This window comes from Oryctolagus cuniculus, chromosome 7 (genome assembly GCF_051225735.1).
Source record: "Oryctolagus cuniculus isolate XC-2025 breed Fujian yellow rabbit chromosome 7, ASM5122573v1, whole genome shotgun sequence".
NCBI lineage: Eukaryota > Metazoa > Chordata > Mammalia > Lagomorpha > Leporidae > Oryctolagus > Oryctolagus cuniculus.
The window spans coordinates 135,291,329-135,315,649 of NC_142873.1; the positions used below are offsets into that span (position 1 = coordinate 135,291,329).

The following is a 24,321-nucleotide window of genomic DNA, read 5'->3' on the forward strand; positions in this document are numbered from 1 at the left end:
CCAGTTTTGAGTCGAGCTTTCTACTAATGCACCTGGGAAGTAGCAGGGGATGCTTGGGCCCCTGCTACCCACGGAGGAGGCCCAGATGGAGTTCCGGGATCCCGGTTTGGGCCCAGCCCAGTCTTGACATTATGGGCCAAATACCATCCATAATGGAGAAATGTTGAAAGAGTTTCTTTCTGTGTCAACAACAGACCAAGATGTCTTAAGCATCATAATAGGATCTGAGAGCATGGGGCTGGGGAGAAGAGACAGGGAGAAGGTGGGAGGGACTGAAGCAACAGAGCTACGCAGTAGTGAGCCTATTGGATGACACCACCTACTTTGGGGGGACAGGAACTGTCAGTCACTCTGAGGCTGCGCACAACGCTTTGGAGAGTGAGTGGGTTCTACCTGGTGCGGAGAAAGATGAGCACAGGTGTGACGTGGGGTTCCCCGCCTAGATTCTGTATTAGCAAGAAGGTAGGAAACAACTGAAAAGTCCATGGATGGGGAATAAACACACAAATGAGTGAGGTCAGTTCATTCATACAATGAGCTACCATACAGCTGTTGAAGTTAATGAACTAAATTTTCACGCACTGACGAGAAACAGTAAATGTAAGCCATCAACTGCAGAATAACACAGTACAGTCTATTGCATATTAGTTTTTACAACTCAAAAAGCAATACTGCACATTGTGGTTATACGTATATGCATTAGATGTGGAAAAACTAGCACAGAGTGATTTAAAAAAAAAAAAAAAAAACTAAACTATTGGTTGGTTCATCCCAAGCCATGAACCGCGGCCTGAGCCTGTGCGTGCTGATAGCGGTATTGGCGGTCGGCGCCCTGACGCAGCCCGTGGCTCCCTCAGATCCCGCGGGCTCTGGGGTGCAGCGGGCAGAGGAGGCGTCCCGGAGGCAGCTGAGGGCCGCGCAGAGGACGGATGTCGAGTCCCGAGGGCACCTGGGCGCGCTGCTGGCCAGGTACATGCAGCAGGCCCGGAGAGCTCCTGCTGGCCGCATGTCCATCATCAAGAACCTGCAGAGCCGGGACCCCAGCCACAGGATAAGCGACCGGGACTACATGGGCGGGATGGATTTTGGTCGGCGCAGTGCAGAGAAGTATGAGTACCCGTCCTAGGGGAGCCGGCGCCCCGCCTCGGCCAGACAGGAAGCAGCCTCCTGACCTTACCAAGAGGAGGCTGAATACGAAAACAATCACATTGTAACTCATTGTCACCAACGTTTGACATCTGAAGCCTCTATTAAGTTCTCAATGTGAAAAAGTCTGTCTAAATCGTCCAGTGAGTGCCCCCTCCCCCGCCAACCTCAGCCCAATCGTGCAAATGGAAGACCCATGTGTGCTACATCTGTGGCTCCTCCTCCTCAAGTGTTGCTATGCTATTAAAGTCATGGCTTTCTGTCAAAAAAAAAAAAAAAAAAAAAAACACTAAACTATTGGTTGTGGCCAGAGTCATGGTACAGCGGGTTAAGCCTCCACCTGCAACATCAGCATCCGATGTCGGAGCGCTGGTTCCAGTCCAGGCTGCTTCACTTCTGACCCAGCTCCTGCTAATGCACCTGGGAGAGCAGCAGCAGATGGCCCAAGTGCTTGGGCCCCTGTCACTATGTGGGAGCCCTGGACAGAGATCCTGGCTTCTGGCTTTGACTTGACCCAGGCCTGGCTGTCGCAGCCATCTAGAGAGTGAACTAGCAGATGGAAGACTTTTCCCTTTGTCTCTCCCTCTCTATGTTACTCTGACTTTCAAATAAATAAGCAAATCTGAAAAAATATATAAAAGAAGAAGAGAAAGCTATAAGGAAACAAAATACTGCAAAAATAGTTTCTATTACAGTATTTTTACCTTCATTTCTGCATGTATAAAATAGTTCAATTTTTTTAGGATTTATTTATTTATTTGAAGGGCAAAGTTACAGAGAGGATGAGACAGAGAGGTCTTCCATCCTCTGGTTCACCCCCAGATGACCACAACAGTCAGAGCTGGACCAATCTGAAGCCAGGAGCCAGGAGCTTCTTCTGGATCTCCCACATGGGTGCAGGGGCCCAAGCACTTGGGCCATCTTCTACTTTTTCCCCAGGCCATAGCAGAGAGCTGGATTGGAAGTGAAGCAGCCAGGACTTGAACTGGTGCCTATATGGGATGCTGGCACTACAGGTGCAGCTTTACCCAGCTAGGCTATAGCGCTAGCCCTGGAATAGTTTATTAAAATGATGATTTAAAAGAAGATGTAAGACTATGAAACCACAGAATCTCAGACTTGGAAGAAAACTCGGGCATCACTAATCTAGCTGCACCATTTCCAGAGTTGCCCAGCGTTGGCTTACACGCTCCTGGTGACGGGGAGTTCACTGTCTACCAGGCAGCATCACTTCTGGTCGGGAGAGCCTGCTCAATCAGTCATCCTTATGTTGAGCAAAAGTCTCCCTCCTCTCACGTCCCCTGAGTCTGGCAGCAGGGGTGCAGCCTTGCCCTTGTGTGCCCGACTAGGAGTCTAGAGCCTTGGACGTGGGCCAGGGTTCCGCACTGGGTAAGACGCTCCAGTCTCTTGGTCTCACTCCTCCGTCAATCACTACATGAGCTGAGTGACCACACAAGGCTCTAAAACCCAAGAATTCTGTAAGATTAATGTGTTCCCAGAAGTTAGCTCAGCAGAACCTTCTGTAAAAACTCAACTATTTCATTCATTTAATAAAACCCTCCTCTTCAAAAGTGTGTATTTCTTAAAACAAGACGTAACCTTCCATCTGAAAATTGGGAATGCAGCACACAGGCCTGGCCAGGGCCACAGCAGAGAGCTCCCCAAGAGACCAAGAGCCATGTCCCCCAGGCAAGGCCAGACATGTCCCAGCAGCCGCAGGCATCCCAGCGCTCTCCCAAGGGAGGAAGGCTTGAAGTTGACCTCCAAGGGACCACTGGGCAAGGAGCTCCTACAACCTACCCCCTCCACCTGTGCACGTCCCGCTTGTCATCCACGACCCCAGTGGGCGCTGTCTCCCTGAGGCAGGCCACCCCTCCCGCAAGAGGGTCAGCTCCTCCTCCCACAGCCTCTTCCTCATATTTCTGACAGCACGGACAATTTCTGCTCAACTCTCACCTCCTGCTTACTACAAGGGTACTTCCAGAAGTTCATAGAAAATGTACATTACAAGAACAAAACTATGCATGAATTTCGAAAACTATTTTTATCAAGATAAACTCATCTGGGGCTAGTGTAGCAGGTTAAGCCAACGTTTGCTACTCAGGATACCCACATCGGAGCACCAGTTCAAATCTCAGAGGCTCTGCTTCCAATCCATCTCCTTGCTAATACTCCCAGGAAAACAGCGGAAGGTGGCCCAAGTGCTGGAGCCATGGCATCCACCTGGGAGACCCGGAGGGCACTCCTGGCCCCCAGCTCCAACTCGGCCTGGCCCTGGCTGCTGCCAGCATTTGGGGAGTGAACCAGCGGATGGAAGACATCGCCAATTCCCCTCCTCCCCTCTCACTCCGCCTTCCAAATAAATGAAATCATCTTGAAAAAAAATCTTATGTTTTAATTCCATTTTCCCATGACATTTTTGAATGTATCAGGGACACTCTGAAGCACTTCATATATGCTGACTGATGTAGATACATGCTATTTTGAATGCCCATTTTACAGATGAGAAAGCTAAGACGCAGTCACTTATCTGAGGTCACAGAGCTAGGTTTTAGCAGAGCTGGGATTTGCATCCAGACAATCTGATGGCAGTGTGTGCACTTTTTCCCTACTGTGCTGGGCTCCAAATCATGCTTGAATTGCTTATGCACATATCTGATCAAGTCCATGAATTCATCTCTTTTGTAACATACTGTTTCCCATGTAACACTTCACCCTGTACAGCTATGTCATTAAAAATTATTCCACAACAATTACAAGCTTAAGAAGATTTATGTATTTGAAAGGCAGAGTTACAGAGAGAGGGGAAGAGAGAAAGAGAGATCTTCCATCTGCTAATTCACTCCCCAAATGGCCACAACCACTGGAGCTTGGCCAGGCCAAAGCCAGGAGCCAGGAGCTTCAGTTGGGTCTCCCACATGGGTGCAGGGGCCCAGGTACTCGGGCCATCTTCTGCTGCTTTCCTAGGCATATTAACAGGAAGATGAATTGGAAATTGAGCGGCCAATCCTGCTCTCATATGGGATGCCAGCATCACAGGTGGTGGCTTAACCAGCTGTGCCACCACGGGGGCCCCTCCATGACACGTTTTTTCGTCTGCCTAGGAATCCACTGTGATAGATAACCAGCCCAATGGTGGGAGGTTCAAGTTGCTTTCACTTTTTTCAGTATCAACAATCTCTCAGTAATTACTCTTACAATTAAATCCCTGCATACATCCTTGATTATTTCTTTAGGCTCTGTTCCAGAAGGAACTGCTGGATCAAAGCATGTGGGAACTTTTAAGGCTTGGGATCCAGATCGCCAACCACCCCGCTCCCCAGGAGATCCATCAGCAGCTGCAGCGAGGGGCCCGGCCGACCCAGCTGCCATCGCACACTCGGGAAGCAGGCGGTGGGGAAGGGCACGCCTTGAGTAAGTTCATGTATGGAAGTCTGTGAGTGAGGCAGACTCCTCCATCTCCTTGTTGGTTAATTGTATTTCTTCTTCTGTGACTCTTAGTTGTTTATTATGCAAATCTATGTGGTCTTTTCCTTTTGTGTGTGTGTGTGTATTTTTTGGTTTTTGTTTGTTTGTTTGTTTTGTTTTGTTTTTTTGACAGGCAGAGTGGACAGGGAGAGAAAGAGACAGAGAGAAAGGTCTTCCTTTGCCGTTGGTTCACCCTCCAATGGCCGCCGCAACGGGTGCGCTGCGGCCGGCGCACTGCACTGATCTGATGGCAGGAGCCAGGTGTTTCTCCTGGTCTCCCATGGGGTGCAGGGCCCAAGCACTTGGGCCATCCTCCACTGCACTCCCTGGCCACAGCAGAGAGCTGGCCTGGAAGAGGGGCAACTGGGACAGAATCCGGCGCCCCGACCAGGACTAGAACTAGAACCCGGTGTGCCGGCGCCGCAAGGCGGAGGATTAGCCTAGTGAGCCGCAGCGCCGGCCTTCCTTTTGTGTTTGCAAGAAGAGAGAGGAAACTCTTGGAAGCTAAAACCCCACATTTCACACAGGGAACTTCACTGTGGCATAGATGGTTAAGCCACCGTCTGCAGTGCCATCATCCCATATGGGCTCTGGTGTGAGTCCCGGTTGTTCCACTTCCGATCCAACTCCCTGCTAATGCAGAAGTGCTTGGGCCCCTGCACCCACATGGGAGACCCAGATGAAGCTCCTGGCTCCTGGCTTCAGCCTGGCCTTGTCTAGCTGTTGCAGCCATCTAGGGCGTGAACCAGGGATGGGAGATCCTTTCTCTCTCTCTCTCTCTCTCTCTCTCTCTCTCTAATTCTAATTCTAATAAATAAATAAATAATAATTCTAATTCAAATAAATAAATAAATAATTCTAATTCAAATAAATAAATAAATCTTAAAAAAAGAATACAGCATACATTCACACCTTTAGCAAAAACACACCTTAGCAAATGCCCAGCCCCTACCAGTTCCCAGGCTCTGAGTGGTAAGAATGCCCGAGGCAGTGGACCTACCTGGTCCTGGGCTATGTGGTGGGCTCCCAGATGCAGGGGTGGACCACTACTGCGCCCAAATCCCAGCTCCACTACTCAGGACCATGGGACCTTGAGTAAGTTACTTAACCCTCCCTGCCTCCATTTGTCCATGTGTAAAATGGGAAGAATAATAAATCCTATGGCTAGGGCAAAGGTCAAATGGCTCATTTCTGGAGCACCTGAGCCCCCTGGCTCATAGTGAGCCCTGTGTAACTGTCACTGTTACTGTTCTTTCTCCATTCAGGGATTTCTCTGGATATAGCCGCCCTGCCCTCATTCTTTTGTAAGCCATGTTGAAAGAGGATTTCCTCTGGGTATGTTATAAACTCTTCTCCGAAAAAGGAAGCGATCACTTCACTATTGTCATTTATTCATTCAGTATATGTTAGCCCTGGTATGTGGAGGACTCTTGCTGGATATAGGGGATAAATCAGAATTCCTGCCTTCCAACAACACCCCTGCAAGCCCAAGAAAGCAATATGTACATAGCACCGGGTGGCAGGTAGGCTGGGGGAGGGGCTGGCGGCCAAGCACCTCAGCACCCGGTCACTCCAGCCACCACTGAGGGACCAGCCCTGCACAGGCTTTGGCCAGCTTGCTGCAGGTGCTGCTTGGCAGGGCAGCGTCTGCCCCGGCCTTCTCTGAAGTCCCAGGGAGAGAGAACGGAGGGAACCCTTGGGGGATGCTTATGTGTGACCTGGAACGGGAGGTGGTGAACACCGTAGGGCCAGCTGTCGTTCCCCTGGGAAGCAATCCTAAGATCCTTTTCTTCAGGCCTCTGCTGATGGCCAGCTCAGTGACTTCTCCTTCCATGGCCATCCCCCAGCTCACCCCCTGCCGCTCATGCTTGCTCCCTGGCACCACTTTCCAAATAAATTCAGCGCACGCAAGGCAGTTTTGTAGCCTCCACTTTCACACACACCGCAGCTGAGAGAGATCCTCGGGGAGGCACAGCCAAGCGGCTGTGGAATTTCAGAAGTGGGCAATCCGGGCAGGCTCCTGGAAGAGATGGCGTTTGGATGGGATCTTGAAGTCTGGCCATGCATTGAGAAGAAGGAAAATATGAAGAAAGTCTTGCATGCAGAAATTCTCAAGGTACAAGCAAAGAAAGAGGGGTTCAGATTCTCCACAGTGTCGTGTGAGTAAGGGAGACCCGTAGGAGGTAAGATGAGAGAGGGCAGCCGGGATCGCACCTTGGAGGGCTTTTGAATGGCAGAGTGTGGACTTCCTTGGCAGCAACCAAGTGGCAATGAGGTCAGCCCTGGGCTTTCGGGCAACCTCAGAGCTGTGACACCGGAAAAAGTGAACACAGGTAAAGGTGCACTGGCCAAGAGTGACCTGGAGGGGAGTAACCCAGTCCAGAGGTTCTTGTTGAGAGATGAGAAGGACTGAATCATGGATGAACAGGGGGCCAGGAAATGAGGGACTGTGAAGTAGGATCCCTGTGCACTGGTTAGCAACTTGCCCAAGTCTGCTGAGACCCATCACCCACTTACACACAACAAGTCACAGGAAGCAGTTCTATTATTTATAACTGGGCAGTGGGGACCAACAAAAGCCCAGGATTCGTTAGAAGCCAGTCCTCTAGGAGAGCTGCCTGGGGCGATGGAGTCTTGCATCACGGCCCATCTGCACCCCGGCTGAGAGACCCCAGGAAGCAGCCCACCTTGGTTTTACACTGCAGGGCTGGGAGAGTCCCTGGGCCAGTGCACTGACGGAGTGCCTGGAACAGAGGCCAGGTTCCTCTGGCTGATCCATTCCTATCTCAGGATCTTACATTCTCAGCACATTCTATAGGTATTCCTGAAAATGACAGCAAGAGAGGAGAACTGGGCTGGTGCAAGGCCACCTAGGGAAGTGTCCTTTGGGGACAAGTGGAAGGGCTAGGGGTGGCAGCTACAGGACTTTACGGGACCAGGACTGAGAGAGAGAGAACAGCACTGTATTTTATTTTATTTTTTTTTTTTTGGACAGGCAGAGTGGACAGTGAGAGAGAGACACAGAGAGAAAGGTCTTCCTTTTGCCATTGTTTCACCCTCCAATGGCCGCAGCGGCTGGCGCGCTGCGCTGATCCGAAGGCAGAAGCCAGGTGCTTCTCCTGGTCTCCCATGGGGTGCAGGGCCCAAGCACTTGGGCCATCCTCCACTGCACTCCTTGGCCACAGCAGAGAGCTGGCCTGGAAGAGGGGCAACCGGGACAGAATCCAGCGCCCCGACCGGGACTAGAACCCGGTGTGCCGGCGCCGCTAGGCGGAGGATTAGCCTAGTGAGCCGCGGTGCCGGCCTCAGCACTGTATTCAGTTCACTTTGTCACAGTCCAGCACTTGCCTACTTTAATTCAGATGCTCTGTTTGAATCACGACCTTTCTATCGCTCTATGAGCGATGCGCCTTTATGTTTCCCAGTGGTGCAAAGCTCCAGCCGTGTATTCCAACAAACGGATGCTTTTAATGGTGATCCCAACAAATTCCCAGCCGGACCCTGGGCCGATGGGCGGTGCCGGGCTGGGTGGCTGTGCAGACATGGCGTGCGGCTTGCCAGGAAGCTCTTCTCTCAACAAATACATGTTGAGATGCAGCAGTAGGCGAGTCGACTCCCGCTAACAGTTCACGCTCATGCAAAATGCAATGCTGATGGTCATTGTTCCTGGGGAGCTCAGCTCCAGGCGATGACGGAGGAGTTAAGGTGCCTGCATCCAGTGTAGCTGAGTTCTTCACCAGGAAGAGAGGATGAGCAGGGTGGGGTCTTCCTCGTTTGCCGCTTCAGTCCAGGAGGCACACGTCACTTCCGCTCACCTTCCACTGCAAAAGGAAGATTCACAAATGCAAGCAGGAGTGAGTGCCAGTCCCTGCTTCCTGCAGCAGCCTTGCCCTGTGGCAGCGGACTGTGGGTCTGTGGTGCTTCCCCGCTTGGTTATGCACCGAACAGAGAGATGAGCAAGCCACCATTGTGAGGGAACAGAGACACAAGGCTATGAAAAGCAATTTGCCAGAGAAAGTGCCAATCAGGTGGGTGGGTGGGTGGGCCTTGGTGAGGAGTGCTCAGGGAAGACTTCCTGTAGGAAGGGGCATCTGAGCTGAGCCCTAAAGCATGCATGGACCAATCAAGAAGAGGGTGTTCCAAGCAGAGGAAGCAGAGTGCAAAGGTGATCAGAAAGACACCGGGATGCCGCATTTTAGAAGTGAAAGAAATTCAGTCGCATGCAGGAGAAGAGGGACGCGAGCGCTGGCGCTGGTGGAGTAGGCAGGGGCCAGACCACTCATTGCCCCAAAACACAAAGCTAAGGGCTCTTCAGAACATTCTGGGGAAAGGTGCGCTGGGAAAAACCTATGAAGAGCTTCGTTTGTTTCTAGCTTATCTTTGAATTCCATCTTTGAATTCCATTTTTCCGTGCACTGTTTGAAGTGCTCTGGTAGTCACTGAACGCCTGGTGTATATCCGTGTGGTTCTAGGGGATAAAGCAGTGGCTCACGACAGACTTTTTGAGCCAGGGTGAGAAGATTCCCCAAGGCTATTCTGACTGGGGCACCAGAGCGCCCAGGCGTTTCGGGCAGGGGCCCCTGCACGCCCCTCCGCAGCGCTGTGGAGCTGTCAAGACAGCGGTCTGGAACTGGCAGCCGTGTATGGATCCAATTTCCTGCATTTGGGCAGGTGCCCTTTGCTGCGGATGGATTGTTTACTCCGCCGTTTGTTGTAATCATTTCTGATCTTTTGCTTATTGTGTCACAGATAAACACCGCTTGGCTGATCCCCTGGGAACAGGACGTGGGCTCCGTGGGGCTTTCTGCACCGTCGCTCCGCACTTGAAACAACCTGTTATTTCCTCTCTCGAAAGAGGCTCGTAAGATGATAGATGAATCTCCAGCACCTATAATACCTTCCTGACGGTTAGAGAGACTGGAGCCATAGAGCAGGGGTGCAGTGTAGAAGAAAAATGGGAGAGTTAGGAAGACATGCTTTAAAATATAAGGATGTGTTGTCATGGGCAAAATGAAACACGCGGGGCTGTGAGAATCGCACCCGGTGCATCCTGAGCTCAGCCCTAGCCAGAGAGCAGGCCCCTCTGCCCAGTGCCCACTCTTTGTCCAGGGTGGGCACAAGAACAGAGTTTGTTGAATGACTGCGCAATGAGTGTGTGTTGAGTGACAAACTCCACAAATACCGTTCACTGTGCAAGTGATGGATAAGTTCTTAAACATAGTGTTGGGTCCCCCGAAGGCACTGGAGAAACGCCTGCTGATCATGGAAACAGATGATTCTAAATGTTTCCCCCGCAGGGAACTCGGGAACTGGGGGTGTTTACCGCGCGTCAGGCTCTGTGCGGAGTGCTCTGGGAGGAATAACTCATTGACCTCGGAAGCCAAACAGCTCGCAGATGGGAGCAGCGGTCGTTGCAATGGATAAACATGAGGATTAAAGACACTGACTCTCAAAACACCCATACACGAAAAACCGTGCACCAAGGCAACCGAGAGAAGCGACATTCCCCCCACTCCCGGATGACCACGCCTGCAAGGTGCCCCCTTTGAATACTATTTAACTTGGTCATGGCAGATCGCAACTTCCAAAAAAGATGGCCACATGTTCTCTGACATGACCCTGTCACTCCCTGGTCGAAAAGGGCCTGGAGCCTGGTTGGCTGTCTCCTTGGATCTGAGTGGGCTGCAAGTGCTCCAAGCAAGAGAGGACAGAGAGGTGGGCCTGCCCCTGGCGGTGATACAGCTCGGATGTGTGCAGTAGAACATTTGCTCTTGGAGCCCCGAGGCCCAGGGTGGGCAACCCAACCACCCAAGGCCACCAGGCTGTGAGGAAGCCAGACCACCAGCAGAGGCACTTCCTCTGCAGCCCTAGACTCTGCCCCAAGCCAGCCTGCGTGTGAATGGGTCTTCCAAGGACGCCAGCCCCCGCCTTTGGGTTTTTCTCCAGCTGGAACCTCATGCGGTGGAGCAGAGAGAAGCCCTCCCTGCCCTGCCACTTCCCATGCACAGTCCTGACCCACAGAGCCCAGGTGCATAATTGCACCTCCTGCGTAATGCAAGCAGCTGTCTGTGGGGTGATCTCATTGCACTGTGTCGGGGGCTGAAGGGTGGGCCTCCCGAAATTTGCATGCTGAAGTCCCAACCCTTGGGACCCCAGAATGTGATCAAAGTAAAATGAGCTGGTCTAGGTGGGCCCCAACCCCGTATGACCCAGGTCCTTTGGAAAGGAGGGAATGGGGATACAGCAGAGAGAGAAGATGGTGCGAGGACTCCAGGAGAAAGCTGTCTGCCAATCAAGGAGAGAGGCCTCGGAAGGAACGCGCCGGCACTGCGGTCTCAGAACCTTCGGACCATCGGGTGTCACTGGTTACTCTGTGCAGTGACATCAGTGTCACTGTTTATGCTGTGGCCATCTGTCCTGGCTGCCCAAGCAGACTGGCACACGCAGGAAGAATAACCAGGACACTCCAACTGCTGCCTTCCCTGGCAGGCCCTGGGCTAGGGAGAGGAGCGCTCCAGGAGAGAGAGGAGTTCTCAAGGGAGAGGGCAAAGAGCAAGGTGCATGAGGCAACAGGATGCAATCCAGGTGCCAAGGGGAGGAAGCAGCCAGCCAGGGCTACTGGGAGCCGTGAAGGCGGAAGGATCATGGGAGCTCACCGCACAGACAGGGGCCGCGCTCATGAGAAGCTTGGAGGTGAGAGGCCCTGGAGAGGCTCTTGGCCAGAGGGAAGTGGTGGCTCACAAACGGCCTTGAATGCCACGTGCTGGATTTGCTGGGCCCGCCAAGCAGGAGAGGGCGAGAGAAGCCAACGGGAAGGAGGGCTTGAAATAAAGGAAGGCAGGACACCCGAATCCACCTGTCCCTTCCCAGCAAGGGGTGGACAGTGGGAGAATCCACGCTGGCTCCGGCTGCAGATCCAGCCCTCCCTCCCCCCCGCCCCGGTCCCCCGGCTCGCAGGGCCGGTCAGCAGGCTGGAGCCTGCGGGTGGGGCAGCGGGCAGCCTGGGCGCCCCCATGAATATACATGACTCTGCCCTGGAAGCCTGGCTTCCTGCAGAGCGCTCTCCACGCTTTATCTTGACAAGGTGATGTCCTTCCGTAGAGGACATTATGTGGCTCTTAGTTCAGCACTTCTGTCAAGTCCGAGGCAGCCGTTTGATTTCCGCTTCATACATATGCTTAGGTGCTCTGCAAAGGCGGCGCGCGGAGGAGCGGGCAGGCCAGGGAGGCAGGTCAGCCCCAAGGAGGCAGACGCAGCCTCTCCGCGGGCGGCTGCCCGGGCTCTGACTTCCAGCTGACTTTGGCCGCCCGGGCCGTGGGCTGCATTTTAACAGTGCTGACACACGGCCGCCCGGCCGGGGAGTCTTGTTCCGGCTCTGCCACTTGCATGCTGGGTGACCGTGGAGAAGTCGCTTCCCCTCTCTGGGTCAGAGACCCATCCTCCGACAGATGAGGGAATTGCATCTGTGGTCAGCAGCAGACTTGTTTATCCTTCTGCAGCAACCAAACCCTGACTGCAAGCAAAATGCAAGCACACCCATAGTGAAGCCGCTCAGATAGCAAGGGGGTGGGGTCTCAAGGTCCTGTCCCCATAGCTTCTCGCAGCTCTCTGAGGGGCCCAGGAATCCCACCAGGCTGCACAGAGCTCAGAGCAGGAAACTCTGCCCTGGGTGCTTTGTGCAAACTCTCCACCAACCTTTTGGAACCTAAGGCTGATTTCAATTTGGGACCTCTTGCTGATTTCACCCCACCACACCCCTCCCCGCCCTGACCACTCACAGGAGGGTCCTTGTGCCTTTAATCTCCACTGATCAGAGGCGCTGTGGAGCTGCAGATTCAGCTGCCGCCTGCGACACCAGCATCCCATATGGGTGCCTGTTCAAGTCCCGGCTGCTCTATTTCCGATCTTGCTCCCTGCTGATGGGCCTGGGATGGTCCAAGTGCTTGGGCCCCTGAACCCACGTGGGAGACCTGGAAGAAGCTCCTGGCTTCACCTGGCACAGCTCTGGAGGTTGCAGCCGTTTGAGAAATAAATCAGTAGATGGAGGATTTCTCTCTCTATAACTCTGCCTTTCAAATAAGTAAATCTTAAAAAGAACTCCACTTGCCCGGCACCGCGGCTCACTAGGCTAATTCTCCACCTGTGGTGCCAGCACCCCAGGGTTCTAGTCCCTGTTGGGGCGCCGGATTCTATCCCAGTTGCCCCTCTTCCAGGCCAGCTCTCTGCTGTGGCCCAGGAAGGCAGTGGAGGATGGCCCAGGTCCTTGGACCCTGCACTCGCGTGGGAGACCAGGAAAAAGCACCTGGCTCCTGGCTTCGGATCGGTCCAGTGCACCAGCCGTGGCGGCCATTTTGGGGGTGAACCAACGGAAGGAAGACCTGTCTCTCTCTCTCTCACTGTCTAACTCTGCCTGTCAAAAAAAAGAAAAAAAGAAAAAAAAAACTCCACTGATCAGCACCATTTATGTTTAACAAAAATGACGATTTCTGGAAGTTAAAGCTACAGTCCATCAGCCCAACGTGTGTTTCTCAGAATGGGAGTCCTCCCAGGAGAGTGGTGATGGAAGCTCCGTGGGTGCGGGAACCAGCTGGACAGCTGGGTCAGAGCGCAGCCCTGCAGCCCTGTGGGGAGTGGATGCAGCGGCTGAGGGTCCCCGGGGCACCAGGAGCCCGCGTTCTGAAGCCCCGCAGTGGTTCTGACGCAGGTGGTTTGGGAAACACTGAACATCCGGGAAAGGAAAGAAGCATTCTTGGGTTGGGTGAGGTTAGGAGCCTCACAGAGGTGCGACAGTGCTCCCAGGAGTCCAGCCGGGGCTAAACTTGCTTTGACCACAGAAACTTTCCCTCCTAATTAAATACAATTTAATTCTGGAATACGCTTTGAAAGGTGCTGGCTTCTTGATAAGGTTTGATGAGACACACCTGGATTTGGGGTCCTTCCCAGCCATTTCTCAACCTGCCTTTCTCCTGTTAGCTCAGCGGGGCTGCACATCGCCATCGCCAAGCGGTTCCGAGGGAAGGGAGGGGCCGCCAGCAAACAGCCTCTTCTGTCCCCCCAGCCGAAAGCAGGAGCGCTGGGCTGAGGACCAGGGCTCCCCGTGAGACGCACGCAGCATCCATCCTCTGCCTTCTAACCTGGGAGCCAAGATCCTCTTCCAGATGTTACAGTGATGCCGGCTATTCCAAGACGCTCCAGGATGTCCGTGGCAGAGTGGAATTACAAGATAAGTTTACTTTGGTGCAAAATGAACATTGAAATCGCAGCATGGTTTTTTCATGCTGTGTATTTTCCGCGCTTTTTGAAGCACTCTCCTATATCATAGTGGCGGGGCATAAGGACTTGGAATCCACTGGATTTGCATTCAAACTACAGTTCCCAGGGAGTAAGACCTGGTTGACAGTGAGCTAGACACCACCGCTCTCAGAGCCTCGTTTCGCTCCCTCCACAGAAGACATTGCTCAGCTCTTAATGGTGCTGGGCGCTCAACTGAGAGGCCAGGAGCCAAGCATTCCGCGCAGTGTCTCGAGCCCAGTAAGCACCCGGTGGCAAGGATGGTAGGATGGTCACTTGTGCCACCGATAATAATCTGAGCTTCTATGGATGAGCAGATAAGAATGGGCTCTGGAAAATGGTACAGGTGACCCAAACCAGCGGCAGGTGCACAGATCAAGGCAGTGGCTGCAGAAGCCCCTGTTAGAAGTTTAGACTTTCTTGTACTTCCTACTTGTAGACCATTCAGGTTCAAGCTCAGCTTTCTAGAATCACCTGCAGCCCAGAGTGATGAAATCAGAGTCTCTGGAGTGGAACTCAAGTCGAGGATTTTTTAAATCTTCAACTCTGACTTCTCTTCCTTTTTTAAATTTTTACTCCTTTATTTTTTTTCTTTGACAGGCAGCGTTAGACAGTGAGAGAGAGAGAGACAGAGATAAAGGTCTTCCTTCCGTTGATTCACCCCCCAAATGGCCGCCACGGCCGGTGCGCTGCGCCAATCCGAAGCCAGGAGCCAGGTGCTTCCTCCTGGTCTCCCATGGGGTACAGGGCCCAAGGACCTGGGCCATCCTCCACTGCCTTCCTGGGCCACAGCAGAGAGCTGGACTGGAAGAGGAGCAACCGGGACAGAATCCGGCGCCTCAACCGGGACTAGAACCTGGGGTACCAGTGCCACAGGCGGAGGATTAGCCAAGTGAGCCACGGCGACGGCCTATTCTTTTATTTTTTAAAATTTATTTATTTGAAACAGTTACACGGAGACAGGAGACATATACACACAGAGAGAGATTTTCCATCGGCTGGTTCACTCCCCAGATGGTCACAACGGCCTGGCACTGGTCCAGGCTGAAGCCAGGAGCCAGGAGCTTCTTTCCAGTCTCCCACATGGGTGCAGGGGCCCAAGCACTTGGGCATCTTCCACTGCTTTCCCAGGTGCATTAGCAGGGAGCTGGATCAGAACTGGAGCAGCCAGGACTTGAACCAGCACCCATATGGGATGCCGGCACTGCAGGTAGCAGCTGAATCCGCTGCACCACAGCGCTGGCCCCTGACTTCTCTTATGAGTTTCAAGTCTGCATATCCATCTGTTCACACCTCTTCTTGGCCATCCCAAACTCAACATTTCCAACACGGACCTCCTGGTCTGCACCCCAAATCTGGACCTCTCCAGGGTTCCGTGTTATGCAGAATGGTGCTGGCCAGTCCCAATAGTCAAACAGTAGAAGCCCTCCCTCATCCCTTCCTTCCACTGGCAGCCCCTGCTGAGGGCCGAATGTCTCGGGGGCTTTCTGTCCTCACCGCTGTCTCATTGCGTACCTACCACGCAGTCCTGGATGCCAGCTTCTCTCACCTGGACCCCGGCAGCAGCCTCCCGACTGACTGACACACAGCCGCTCTGGGCCCCCGGTGGGCCCCCGGTGGGCCCCCGGTGGGCCCCCTCTGGCCCGTTCTCCTCGCTGTAGCTAAGCTGACCTTCTCTAAACATCAATCCAACCACGGGCATGCGCGCACACACACAGCCACACACAGATTTCCCCCTCCCTTTGTTTGCAGGAAAAAGGACCCCCTGGCCCCACGTCCTTTTCTGCTCCCCAGTACACGGCGCTGATCTTTACTCGGGCCCAATGGCTGTGCCCCACCCCCACCCACCCGAACCTTTGCAGACTCCTCTTCCCAGGAGAGCTCCTACTTACCCTTTAGAACTCACCCAAGCGGGCGCCTTGGCCCTGAGACCAGGTCAGACCCTCCCTCGCACCTCCCTGCCCTTCGCGGCCCCTGCCAGGGTGGCAGAGTCACTTTTGTCCGAGTGATTATTTGATTAATTCCCACATGCCTTCCCCCACGGCGGACTCCAAGTTCCTTGAAGGTAGGTCCCACTTCCGCCTTTCTTGCTGTTGTTTTATGCCCAGAGTAGGCACTGGATACACACGCGAGCGCCGGTCCCGCAACCTCTTTACAAACCGCCTTCCAGGGAATGTTCCTGTCTGTGTTCTTGCTGGTGGGCTTTAAAGAGGATTCCCAAAGAATGTGGAGTCATAGGGATGAGTTTTAATTAACTCCAATAGGCATTTAATGTAGATTTAATAAGACAGTTATTGTATGTTAATTAAATGTCAACTGATTGCTAAAAGGTTTTTGCAATTATTGAAGTTTACTAATTATCTAATAGATAAATCAGTTTCCCATGTAAATAACTAGCATCTACATAAGCAATAAATATGCCATTAGATTCCACACATTAATATATTGAAATTAGAGGGTCGCCCCTAGGGGAATTCTCCAAACCTTCTGTCCCATCCAGGGAGGGAAAGTAGCCAGTGTCTGCCTATCCCTTGGAAGGTGGTGAGAAACCAGGCTGCAAAGATGCGGCTGGGGAAAGCCGGAGTCAGCTCGCGAACACTTGGCTACCACGCTGCCAGCAGCCGGAAACCGAGCCGACCGAGGGGTGGACCCTGGAAAGGACACTTGCTGTCCCTGAGGTTCTGTCTCGCCAGTTGCAACACTGGGATCTGTGAGGCTCTGTCCCCAGGGGGTGTCAGCGGCCCCCGGCTGCTGTCCAAGCAGAGCACCCCACACAGAGCAAGCCTGCAGCAGGTGGGGGCGTCCCAGTGTTCCCTTCTCCAGGAATCACCGCCCGAGGCCTGGCTCTCCCAGGGACTCCTGTGCTGCCACGGGAAAATCATGTCGCAAGCCTCAGCTTCTGCATCTGGAAAACCCAGCTCACGTGGCTGCACAGGCCAGCTGAAGCAGGGGCCTGTCCATCTGAGTGCGGAATGGAAACAGGAGGGGAGGACCTGGTGCTTTAAAAGACTTGGGAATCGGTCACCTCCGGCGTGCGCTGGCTGCCGTGCCAGGCAGTCAGGTACATTCTCTTCATCTTCAACCACTCTCCAGCCCGAGGTAGGGCAAATCATCCTCACCTTACAGAGACACAGAGAGCCCAAGGAATTGGCAGAAGCTCACAAAGCAAGGAAGCAGCAGAGCCCCGGAGCTCAGCTGCAACACAGTCTTCAGTGTCTCTCCTGACCTTTGCCCTCTGACCTTTGCTCTGCCACCAAGGGTCATGGGAAGTTAAACTGAGTCCTTCTAAGCATAGCTGTTCCGAAATGGGAGTAAGAGCAAAATCCAAGCCAGCAATGACACTCCAGGCAGAATTCCCAAACACTTTAACAGACAACATTTTCTTTAAAAAGACATTTATGTACTTATCGATTTTATTTGACAGACAGAAAGAGAGCCCCTATGTGCTAGCTCACTCCCCAAGTGCCATAATGGCTGGGGTAGAGGAGAGGGGTGGGGCGCACAGCTGGGAGCCAGGAACTCAACCCAGGTCTCCCACATGTGTGGCAGGAACCCAATTACTTGGACCATCCCTGGCGCTGCCCAGGGTCTGCTTTAGCAGGAAGCCAGAACTCAGAGTGGAGCTGGGGACTTGAACCCAGGCCCTGCAGCCAGGGCACCCTCACGGTGCCTTATCTGCCCTGCGAACGCCCGCCCGTACAGGCCTCCTTAGGTCTTGCAGCAACCCTATGAGGTAGGTGCTGATATTTGACAGATGAAAAACTGGGAAGTTGCAGGTGGCATGGTGGCACAGCAGGTCAAGCCGCAGCCTGCGCCGCCAGCATCCCATGTGTGTGTGAGCACGGCTGGAGGTCTGGCTGCTCCACTTCTCATCCAGCTCTCTGCTAAGGTTCCCAGGAAAGCAGAGGAAGGTGGCCCGAGTGCTTGGCCCCCTGCCTGCCGCGTGGGAGACCCAGATGGGGTTTCAGGCTCCTGGCTTCCTCTTGGCCGTTGTGGCCATTTGGGGCATGAACCAGTGGAGGGAAGATTTCTCTCTCTCTCTCTCTCTCTCTCTGTAACTCTCCATCTTTCAAATAATAAAACAAAGAAAAGCAAAACTAGGAAGCAGAGGGATTTAGTAACTTCCTCAAGGTCACTTCTTGGTGAAGAGCAGAATTGAGCAGCGGAAGGCAGGTGGCTGTGGTATCGGAAGGTCCCCTAAAATATGAAATCAGACTACGGGGTGCCGTATGATATCGCTGTGTGCTTATTAATAAATTCCTAATATTAATAAGCCCGTGTGGGTTCTTACCTAATATTCAGATTAGAATTCTGAATACCGGCATCAATGGACGAGGCCGCATGATCCATTTTAAGCTTTTATTCAGTGAGAGAAATGCATAGGAGAGTGAGGGCCTTATCTAAAAGAGAGGGAAATCTAGATTCATACTGAGTACCAGGAGCCAGCCACGTGGAGGAGCATCTAGGGCAGGAAGCAGGGGGCGGGCGCCCTGGAGGCGTAAGGCCTTAGCAAGCCCCACACTGGCAAAAGGCCAAAGAGAGGAAAGGGGCGGGCACACAGTGTCCCAGGCTTTTAATCCACTTCCAAAGAGGCGTGGTTAATTAGCCTGATTGGCCGGTGGGCGCACAGGTGTGGCCAGGTAGGGGCATTCGGTCACACAGGGGCGTGATGAAGGCGTGGTTTTCCAGCTCACAAACCTGATCAATTTTATTCTATACGCCTGCCTATAACAGCTGGGGCTGTGTTAGGGCCAGGCCACCCAAGCTAGGGCACACACTGCAAGCTGAAACACTGAGAGATCCTACAGACGTCCCCAAGGACCCGGCAGGCCAGTTCTGCATTTAGAGCCTTGGGCTGGACAGAGGTCACCAGTGGCCACAGCCCCTCCCTGTCACACACAGCACCTGACACCCACAGGTGGGAGGCCCACCCTGGGTGAATGGCCCAGAGAAGGGGCGGGGGTGTTGGTGTCCCAGCTGCCTGGAATGTGATGTTCAGCTTGCGGGGCAGACTCCTGGAGCCAGGACTCCTCACTCCAGAAAGGGGTGTGGCTGAGGAGGGGAGGGCAGGCCTGAGGACTCTCTTGCTCGAATCTGAAGGGGGCAGAACTGTCCTGCACCCCCACCCCACCCCCACACTGTGATGGAGCCAGGATTTGAACCCTGGGCAATCTGTCTCCCTAGGCTAAGCTCTCAGGCGCTCCACTGGAAGGCCCTGGAAGCCGGCTCGGCCACGCCTGGGGTCCTCTTTCCCCTGGGAGTGAGACCCAGCCACGCTGATGCCTATCAAGGCTCAGCTGCTGCACAGCTCGCCTCAGCTCTCTGCACTTCACTTCCCTGCTTGTGGCATGGGGACAGTCTGAGCTGCTTTACTTCGGAGGGCTGCAGAGGCACAAAGTGGCGGATGCAAAACCCAGGCCCGGGTGTGATGAGCATTTGAGAAAAAGACAAGCAGCTCTCCGTGGCTGCATCCAAGTCCTAGCTGAACAAGACCTTCAGGGCCCCCGCTGCAAGCTCCTGTTCTGTGTCCCCACCAGGGTTCCCCCGGACCCCTCCCCACCTCCTACGCCTGCCCCCCAACCCCAGGGCAGCCAGGGCTTTCTGGAAATCTGGGAGTCCCATTTGCAGGGATTCTCTACCACCCTGAGAAAGTCCTGTCTTTGGGAAAGCCTCTTCCTTTCAGTGGCCAGGAGGCCAGAGGGGCTTTCAGCCAATGAAAATTCTCAGAGCAAATAAAGGGGGACAAACCCCCCAACCGGCTCCCAGGACCCCTGGGGTCAGAAGCCAGGCAGCGCATTTATGTGCAAATGGGGCCGGATTAGGGATTAGGGATTATCCCAGTCCCGAATCACTTGCAGCTGCCAGATCTCTTTGTCCGCAGGGATCAGGGAGATTTCTTGGTCTCCCCCGGCTCGCCCCTCCCCTCCCCTGTGCAGTCCGAGGCAGAAGGCCGGAGGGACTGGAGCTGCCCGCTGGGGGAGGGCTGGGGCAGGGCTGAGAGCAGCAAGCCGGGAATCAATAGGCAGCCCACGTGGCCCAGCTGCCAATTCGATCGATGCGTCCTCCTGCTGATTCCTGCACATCCGGCAGGGTGGGGTCAGCAGCGTGCTCAGCACTCAGCCCCAAACGCTGGCCCCTCCCGCAGAGCCCCAGCCCGGAGAAGGGGGCTGTTCCTTCAGGACACCTGTCTGCAGGTGAAGCGGTCGCCATCAACCCATTCCTAACGCTATGTGTCCACCCCGCACCCTTTAGCCGGCCCCGGCTGGGGAGACAGCTTGTAGCGTTCAGGTCTCCCACTCCTAATCCAAGGTTCTGGTTTTACCGCGTGCAACCCATTCTTAGTGAGTCAGACATTCAGAGCAAGTTTCTGTTCGGGGTTGTTCGAAGTGCCGGTTGCATTTCTCTCTATCAAACACCGCTGCAGAATCAGAAGGCTTTTTTTTTTCTATTAAATATACAAAGTGGCCCTTCCAGGTAGTAATGGCTACCCCCATTTTAAAGCTAAGAAAGCTGAGGACCTCGGTGGCTGGCCCAAGGTCATCCAGCCATGGGCATAGCATTGGATGGCCCCTGGACAGTCCCCTACAGCCTCGGGGCCTCAGCAGCCCAGACCAGCAGAGTCCAAGCCTGCTGAGACTGTGGGCTCCAGGAACTGGCTCTGGGAGGGACACAGCCTCTGACCTGTGAACCCTGAGTCGCTGCTCCCCAGGACAGCTCCTGGGAATCGACACTGGTCTCCTGGTTCAGGCATCTCTGAGGGGCCCTGCCCAGAGCGCGAGGTTGGGGGGGGGGGATGCATTGTGGGATGGGGGAGCACTGGGACCGAACAGCCCCCGCAAAGCAGCTGTGGACTCTCCCAGAGGGAGCTGATGCCCTTCCTGCCTCTCAGGGGTGGGGATTCCAGAGCCTGAGGAGGGAGCAGGAGACTTTCAGCTCTCAGAGTTTAGATTTGGGGAAATTCATCTGCAAAACGCAAGCCAGAGGAAGTGAAAACCCAGGGCTACTCTGTAAAAGGCCAGCTAGGAAATATTTGAGGCTTTGCAAGTCACATACACAGGCTCTTCCAAAAGTTCGTGGAGAAATGGAATTAGAAGATATGTTTGTTTTGCTATTAAAATTTTTTTGAGAGACCCATGCATAGTTTTCTCATCAGATGCATTTTCCACGAACTTCTTGAACATCCCATGGGCACTCCATCTGTGTCCTTTCCTTTTCAAAGACGTTCTTAGCTCAGGGCGCAGGCTGCAGGTTGGAGCTGGCCGGGGTGGGGTGGTGGGGGCATTGTTTGCCCACCTCCGGGTCCCAAGCAGAGGCCTGGGGCTCCTGTTCCTGCAGCTTCCGCCGCTGTCTCCTAGCCCCTCTAAGTGAGAGGAAACCCGGGGAAGTGAGCGTTTTTCACTGAGCACATTCTCGCCCCAAGGCGAAGACCAGGGTGGGTGCCAGGTGGGGGCCGGGCGGGGATGGGGTGCAGCTGTAATGGAGACCAGATCCCCACATTCCCCCCTCAGCGAGAATCAATAACTATTTGAATTTCTTTCATCTGAACAGGGATAGCAACACACGCAAACACAGGGAGGGAAAAGGCATTGATCCTTCCCAGCTGCTGCCGACCCTCCTTGCTGTTCTCGCTGCCGCCCCCCCCCCCACGCCTTGCCATCTGGCCTCCCCTCCTCCAGCCTCTCTCACTGTCCCAGACTCAGACATCCGCGGGCCAAGGCAGCCAGCAACGCCGGCCACTTCCAACGGCAGAGGCCATCCAGTGGGTGCCGATGAGAGGACCCCACTTGGCAGCCTCCCCAGGGGACAGGCCACGGCTGGGCTCCCCTCGGGGAACCTCCTCCCTCTGCCCTGCACCCACTTGCCCACCCCACCAGCTTCCGGAATGCATTTTCATATTCATGTATCTGGGAGACAAAGCAGGTATTTCATGATTGGCTCCTTGTGCTGAGTGTGATTTCAAATTCAGCCAACATTGGAGTGGTCCCCTGAGGTGCTGGATAATGGATTTCATGGGGAGACACGGGAGGCAGGGTGCGTGGTTAGGAGAATGAGGCAGAGGGGGTGATGGGGAGTGATGGAAGCCAGAAATAGGCCGTGAAGGAGAGGGGACGGATTGCAGCGTGCCCGGGGTGTAAAACCAGTAGGGTTTAATGACAGTGCGAGGGAGAGGGGAACTCTGCAGTGACCCCCCGGGTTCCTGGTTTGGGTAGGTGACAGGCAGCTCCCTCACTGTAGGAAGAGATTCTTGCTGGACATCCACCCCGAGACTGGCTGGAGGCGTTGCTGTAGAACCCCCAAACTCTCCGGACATGCAGAAAGCCAATCCCGGACCTCGGGGTGGTGGCAGAAAGCCCGTGTTTATTGCGAAGCGCAGAGCAAGGAGCCGGGCAGCTACCGCTTCCTTCCCAGGCTCCCCAAGGCGCCAAGGCTCTTACAGACTGAAAATGGGGCTGAGAGGGGTGTGGTCAGCGCGTGTCTGAGTTCCTGGTTGGTCAGCAGTGCTCGTGACCTTCCTCGGATTGGTCAGCAATGCCGTGCCCTTTAGGGAATTTATGGTGGCCGGGTGGGCTCCAGTGGGTCTGGGGGCGGGGGGTTACCTGTCAGTGGTGGTCAGCTCTGCCCCAGACCTGCAATTTCCTTGCCTAGACGTGGGAGTCCCCTACACAACCCCTCGGGACAATACTGGCCAGCAGGGTCTCACCTATGGGAGAAGCAAATGACTTCTGTGTCCGGCGAAATCATTCGCTCAATTCAGTGAATTCCTTTTGGTAAAGGACGGGCAAGGACAGCTTGGGCTAAGGGAGACGGACTGGAGGCTGGCCCTGCCTTTACATTATAGGGGTTTGGCCTCAAGACCAGGAGAATTGGGTTTGCAGAAGAGCCGATCTCAGATCACGACCTTGGGAGCACCTGGGGACAGGAAGGGGAAAGATCTAGCAGGCAGCTCTGCGGGTCCTGCTCACGGAGCAGCCTGGACTAAAGTATGAACCTCAGCACCCTCTTGTCAAACCTCAGGGTCCTGGGAGACACTTGCCCTCTCTTGTGTCGGTCCCCCGTCTACCCCTCACTCTTCCTCACTCGGTGAAGGCTCTGAGCCCACCTCCTTCGTGGTGTCTTGTCCACACAGGGAATCCACCCAAACCCTGGCTTTCCAGTTCTCTGCCCCCCGTGTCCGGGCTCCTCCTCCTGCAGCTTTGTCTAATTTTAGGCTTCATCGCTACCAGGAACTGCACCACCTCACAAATCACGAATTAAAAATGCCCGCTGTCCAGTCAAAGCATATTCCCGCTCTAATTTCTTCTGTGAGCTTCCTTCTTTGATCTCATTAAGGCTCCAAGTCACTGGTCCTTCCACTCTTCCCAGCCTTAAGCTCTCTAGAGAGCTTACAACAGTCTTTAGCTGCGTGTAATAGAAATCCTACTACAACAGCTTAACCGCAAAGGAACCTACTTTTCCTCCCCTAACAAGATGTAGGCAGACAACAGCTGCTTGCGGGAGCCATCAGAGCCTCTCGGGCTCCCTGATCTGCCACAGGAAATCGTGGTACTGGCCCCAGCGCTTTCCCCTTTCCTATAGCCAAGCCTGTTGGGTGACCCTGCAGCCCTTACCACGAAAGCAGAGACACTTATGTCTCTGGCTCTGGCTTCGGGCCAAACCGCACTCTGGCCAACAGGATGCAGCAGAAGTGACTATGTGCACGTGCTAGCCTGACCCCAAGAGCGTCTGTGTCTTCCCGTTTGATCTCTTGAGCTTCTGCCCAGGCCCAAGAGAAGGGTATGCCCCAGAAAGAGGATGAGACCACTTGAAGCAGAGCCATGCCACCTGTCACTGCCTGGAGCTGAGCCACCCAGCCCAGTCCAGGCCAGCGCGGTGCAGTCCACCAGGGGACTCCTTGCTTGCCAAGTGTGGGGTGGCTTGTTTGCAGCATTGTGGTGGCAATGGTTGATGGATAAGTGCATGAGCTCAGACAGTCGCTTCACCTCCAGCCTCGCACTGTTATTCTAGAAATGCAGATTGAAAACGAGAAGGCAATCCCAGACACAGCTTTCTCCTTTCAAAGGCTTCCCAGAGAAAGAGATATCTTCCACCCACTGGCTCACTCAAATGGCCTCAATGGCTCAAGTTAAGCCAGGCCAAGCTGAAGCCAGAAGCCAGGAACCAGGAACTCAGCTGGGTCTCCATGTGGGTGCAGGGGCCCAGGGACTTGGGCCATCTTCTGCTGCTCTCTCGGGTGCATTAGCAAGGAGCTGAATTGAAAGTGGAGCAGCCGGGACATTAACGGATGTGACAGCAGCAGCTTAAGCCACCGCGCCGCAGCGCTGCCCCTGCCCCTTTTCAAATGCCCTTGACCCCTTTGCCCATCCTTCCAGACGTCACACACGCAGGGTAACAGCCCAGCTTTGATGAAACCAACTC

The 24,321-nt window shown here is 54.2% G+C and overlaps 1 pseudogene; it reads left to right on the forward strand.

The window, feature by feature from the left end:
• The first annotated feature begins 768 nt into the window (after nucleotides 1–768).
• Nucleotides 769–1,402, forward strand: LOC100345534 (cholecystokinin pseudogene; annotated as a pseudogene).
• Nucleotides 1,403–24,321: the final 22,919 nt, after the last annotated feature.